Source organism: Bos indicus, chromosome 12 (genome assembly GCF_029378745.1).
Source record: "Bos indicus isolate NIAB-ARS_2022 breed Sahiwal x Tharparkar chromosome 12, NIAB-ARS_B.indTharparkar_mat_pri_1.0, whole genome shotgun sequence".
Lineage (NCBI taxonomy): Eukaryota > Metazoa > Chordata > Mammalia > Artiodactyla > Bovidae > Bos > Bos indicus.
In genome coordinates, this window is record NC_091771.1 from 17,155,992 (window position 1) to 17,161,991 (window position 6,000).

Sequence of the window (6,000 nt, forward strand, 5' to 3'; positions counted from 1 at the left end):
TGAGCAGACCTTTGTTGGGTGACTGTTGGGTGCTTTCTCACAGGGGGCAGTGGCTCAGATGGTAAAGAATCTGCCTGCAAAGCAGGAGACCTGGGTTTGATCCCTAGGTTGGGAAGAGCCCCTGGAGAAGGGAATGATAACCTGCTCCAATATTCTTGCCTGGAGAATCCCATGGACAGAGGAGGCTGGCAGGCTACATGATGTTGCAAAGAGTTGGACATGACAGAGAGACTTTCACTTGCTCATAGCTCAGCCTGGGGAGGAAATTTCCAACTTCCTAAATTCTCAGTTTCTGTTTTGTCTGACAAAGGTTACATTAGATATGCCATTTGCATAATACTTTAACTTTTCAAAAAAATGTATTAATGATCATATGCTATTCTTGAGAGGCAGAAAAGAGGAAGCATTAGTTTGGGAGAGCCAGACAACAGGGTAGTGACTTGCATAAGTTCATGTGATTCGTAAAGGGAACGCTGAGATGAGAATTCATTTTCTAACCAGAGTCTACCTGAGACGGTAACCATATTCCTATCTTCTACTGCCAACACACATTAAAAAATAAAGCAAAACATTTTATAAGGAATTGTTGTTGTTTAGTCACTCAGTAGTGTCTGACTCTTTGCGACCCCATAGACTGTAGCCCGCCAGGCTCCTCTGTCCATGGGATTCTCCAGGCAAGAATACTGGAGTGGGTTGCCATTTCCTTCTCCTTTATAAGGAATAGGTTTCCTTTTTTGAGTTACAAGTATGAGAGAGATCTAAATGGTTGGTGACTTGCCTTTTCTTAGATTTTAATTGACAACTGAGAGGCTAGTTCTAGCTTTCACTAGTACTTAGAAAACATTTGTGCATTCTCTGTGATTTATAAGACAATGGAGGAAAGTGTGTACATTACGTAAGTCTGATCTGTCAAGTAATAACAGCCTAGGAATGTAACCTGACATTTTTCAAGCATGAATTCTGCAAGGGCTTTGCTGGGAGAAAAGCCCAAGGACTGCTCTCTCTGTGACTTAACTCTAAGAATACTTTGAGGGTTAATATCAGATACAGTATATCCTTTGTTCCTTGATCTCATGACAAATGAACTATTTTCCCCTTACTGGGCCCCTTTTTAGGAGTTTTCCTGAGTCACTTCTGATGTGGGTAAGACCTAGGATGGCATATGCTAAGAATACATGGTCCATATGTCCCTGACGTTTTCTTTTTCTAAATTGTTTGGAGGTTTACCTTTTTATCTCCCTGTGTATTAGTTATTGAAATAGAGTAACAGATAAATAAAGTAATAAAATAACTAATTTTATTAGTTAAATTTTTATTATATATTTTTTAAAATTTAATTTAAAATTTTGTTAATTGGAAATAAAATAGCTAATTATTAATTAACCTTTCCCTTCTCTAGGGGACCTTCCCAACCCAGGGATCAAACCCAGGTCTCCCATATTTCAGGCAGATTCTTTACCAGCTGAGCCACCAGGGAAGCCCAAGAATACTGGAGTGGGTTGCCATTCCCTTCTCCAGGGGATCTTCCTGACCCAAGAATTGAACTGGGGTCTCCTGCATTGCAGGCGGATTCTTTACCAACTGAGCTACCAGGGAAGCCTGAAATAAAAACAAATAATCAAACCCCCCAAAATAGACATTTTATCACACATTTAAGGATGCATCCAAATTAAAACAGGACTTTTTAATGTACAGTGCTGAGGTATAGTCTGGTTACTTTTGACTAACTTTCCACTAGTCTTACCGATTACTGCTCAATTTAACCTCAGTCTTCCTTATGCTGATTTAAGGAGAACATTTACGTTTCTCAAGGGATTAAGGATGGAGGCTCACTGGGGTTCCGATGCACTGCTGCGGCCTAGTTAGTTCAAGCTCATTTACCTGAAAAAAAGCTATACCCCCATCTTTACCTACCTACCTGAAAATTATTAGAAAGAAAACATCAAATGCCTCTTCGTCTACTTTCCACTTTGCCTCCTCTGCACCTACTGTGCCGCCCACCAAGAAAGATCCCTGCTCCTTCTTCCCGGCTCCCCAGTGCCAGCAGGCTCTTCTTCCTTGTGGGCACCCACCCACACACACACACACACACACACACACACACAACCACGAAGACACAGATGATGGTTTTATCTGAAATGAGACTCTGCTAGGATAACACCTGCCCGATTTGGCCTCTCGGTTATTTGCTATTTAATCTGAATTAAATTATTTGATCAGAGTGAACAAGAATCACCCGTGGTGAGTGTGGGTGGGTTAAAAATTGAGAAGAGTGGACTGACTCCCAGAGATGCCAGCCAGTCACTGCTGAGTGGGGACCTGAAAGCAGTGGGCTGGTAAAGAAATTGGCTTGGGTTTTTCCACATCATGTTATGGAAAAACCTGAACCATCTTTTTGGCCATCCCAGTGTAACTGTAAACAGCTGGTCAGCGAATGCTAGAGCATATGTTGGGGGTAAATCTTTCAGAAACTCTGCTTTATGCTTCCCAGGTTTGCACTCTGGTTTTTCATCCACTACTAAACAATTTCAAGTATACTTGAAGAGATAAGAATGAATTTTAAACATCAAAAGAGGATTACTAAGGAATATTGATAGTACACTATTTGAAAAGGTGCTATTTCAGGCTTGCCAATGTTTTCCCTGTTATTGCACAACTAACTGAAAACTTTTAGGTAAGATGACCTCTAATTACTTTTTAGTGGTAAAGACTTTGTATTTTCTTTTTTTGAGAACAGGTATCTGAAGATCATTTGTAGAATGTTAGCATTTATGTTAGGTAAGTACACATACACTTGGATCAAATATCCCTTGAATTTAAACATGAAGTATTTTACATGGGTTAAAAATTGCAGAAATTTTTGTATTTTTTTTAATTCTTAGTTTGTGTGTTTTTTATATATTTAAAGTCATCCTTGAAGGCGATTCTTTATATAAGGATTTCATATAAATGTTACACGTGCAAATTTGGTGGCAGAGTGGTAAAGAATTCTCCTGTCAATGCAGGAGACATGGGTATAATCCCTGAGTTGAGAAGATACCCTGGAGTAGGAAATGGCAACCCACTTCACTATTCTTGCCTGGGAAATCCCATGCACAGAGGAGCCTGGCGGGCTATAGTCCATGGGATCTCAAAGAGTCGGACATGGCTCAGCAACTGAGCATGAACCATTATTAACCAAACAAATAAGAGGGATTCAGGTGAAATAAGAATCATTGGAAGCAGAAGAAAATGTTAAATAAAATTAGCCAGTTGTCTCACAAATCCTCATACAGGTAAGAGGAGATGAGTACTATAATGCCTACCCCATCTCTGTGTATCCTTAGGACAGTCACAGCTTGTTATTATTTGGTTATCTCATCTCTAACATGGAGGTGCAAAAAGACCTTAGCTTTAGAGCAGGGCTCTTTTTAATAAATAATACTGTCCAGAGATTTCTAACTTCCCTGAAGAATGGCTTTTTTGAGCTGTTTTCTTCAAACTTTACTGGGAGTCCCCTTACATAAATGAGTATATCCAGGATTATCAACCAGAGTATCATGACAAGCTTGCACTGTGACCAGTTGTGTTGTATGTAGCAAATGATTTATTATCAGAAGTGAAAAACCATAGTTTTAAATAATTTCCATCTTTAAATTAGAGCAGATTTAAGCTTTGTCATAGAATAATAACTTGTCTTTCAAAAGCTCGTCAGTCAGGTTCTAATTTGCTTTCCAAAGTAGTTTAAGGAGTTGAACTTAAAGACACCCTATAGGAAATCTATTAGAAAACAGGCTGTATGATCAAGGCTGTAGCTCAAAGTGAATCCTTGTAAGTTATTACCCTATTTTATGTGGGGGTTCCATACTTTTGTAACCTAAGTGTTCCCTCTATTAAGGAGCACTCCGAAGTGCGTGCATGAGTATGCAGTAGTCACTCAGTCGTATCTAATTCTTTGCAACCCCATGGAGTGTAGACTGGTCTTTAAATCACCTGTGTTAGAATTTCCTGGAGTGTTTGTAAAAATACTCACTCCTGGATATCAGTTCAGACAATGAATCATGCTCTCTAGGGGTTGTACCCAGGAATCTGCACGTTCAATAAATTCCTCAGGTGCAGACTGTATTTTAAAACTCACTGCCATGGTCTATCGTCTTGCATTTCTGCACTGTAACTTTCTTACACCCGCCTCACTGTGCCTCTCCCCAGTTATCGATCATCATCTCAAAATGCTGGACAGAATGCTAATAGAATGTTTATCCTGCCATAGAGATGCCAACATAAAAATAAACACTGAGCTGTCAACACCTGGCTGACAGTGTCTTTACTTTTCACAACATAAGTTCAGATTGAGAAGTGAAATATTATCAGCATCACAGACACTCCTATTATTAATACATATCCCCTCATTCACCTCCTTCCCCAAAGATAATAACTATTGTGAATCTTCTTGCCATAAAGGAGCTTGCCTGTTTTTGACTTTTAAATAAAATTGAATCATGTGGTATGTCATCTTTTGTTTTTGGCTTCCTTTACTCAATGTTCTGTTCGTAAGATTGATTTGGGTTGCATGTAGCAGTTCATTCATTCCAATTACTATATAATACCTATAAATTTATAATTTATACATTCTGCTGTTGATAGACATGTTTTCATTTTTATTTTAGTCTGGATTTGTATAGTGCTGAATAGTGCTATGAATATCTTATCTGTTTAAAAAGTGAAAGTAAAAGTTGCTCAGTCGCGTCCAACTCTTTGCAACCCGGTGGACTATATATTCCATGGAATTCTCCAGGCAAGAATACTGGAGTGGGTAGTCATTCCCTTCTCCAGGGGATCGTCCCAACCCAGGGATCGAACTCAGGTCTCCTGCTTTGCAGGTGGATTCTTTACCATCTGAGTCACTAGGGAAGGCCAACAATACTGGAGTAGGTAGCTTATCCCTTTTTCTAGTGAATTCCCGACCCAGGAATGTTTAGTTATATTTTGTTATTGAAAGAAGTTAAGGTTTCCCACTGTGATTGATAACTTTTACTTTTGTATTTTGCACCTTATGTCTTTTAAACCTATGTTAGTAGATGTATAACAATTAGAACTTATTAATTTTAGTAAGTCAAGCATGTGATATAGAGATATACACATATTATCTAGTGTAACCACTGAAAGAATGTGTAGCTCGTAAGCTAATAAAATGAACTAATAAAAATACTCAACATAGATAAGGAGAGAAAAAGAAGTGAAACAGAAAAAAAAATAGTAAACAATCCCAAGATGGTAAATATTAACCTCCATGTATCCCTGGTTGCATTATACCTGAAGGGACTAAGTCATTCAATAAAAGGATAAAGATTTTCAGAGCTCTATACTTTATACAAGAGACATATAATCATCATTTTGATAGTCAGAGATCCTGCAACCAGTCTATCTCCAAAAGACTGGTTCTAGAACCCATGGATACCAAAACATGCTGTTGCTCAAGTCTTATAATCAGCCTTCAATATGTGCAGGATTGTGCATTCAGTGATTCAACCCAGATCCTGAACCTCGTACACAGCCCACCATGGTTAAACCTGCAGATGGGGAACCAGGGAATGTTAGGGTCTAACTGTACTGTACATACAAGACACAAAATATTTAAAATCTTATTTTATCTGGTACTACAATCACATTAACTTCTTTCAGTTTTTCTTTGTATAGCATATCATTTTTCATCATTTCAATATTTTTATGTCCACTGTCAACTTATTTCCTGCTTCTTTGATGGTAATATATCATTTTTCAGCTGCTTTACAATAATTATTACTTTTTTTTTTTTTGGTTTTTAACAGTTTGGGATTGCTTTCTTTGTATTTTCCCCTTAGATTTGTTAAACTTCCTGCACCTGTTTCTTGATGTATTCTATTAACATAAAAGCTTAGCCATTATTACTTTAAATAATTCTTGTGTCTCATTCTCTTTCATTTCTCTTCTAGAACTCTTATATGTTAAATACATGATAGACTTTTCACTATGACTCTTATG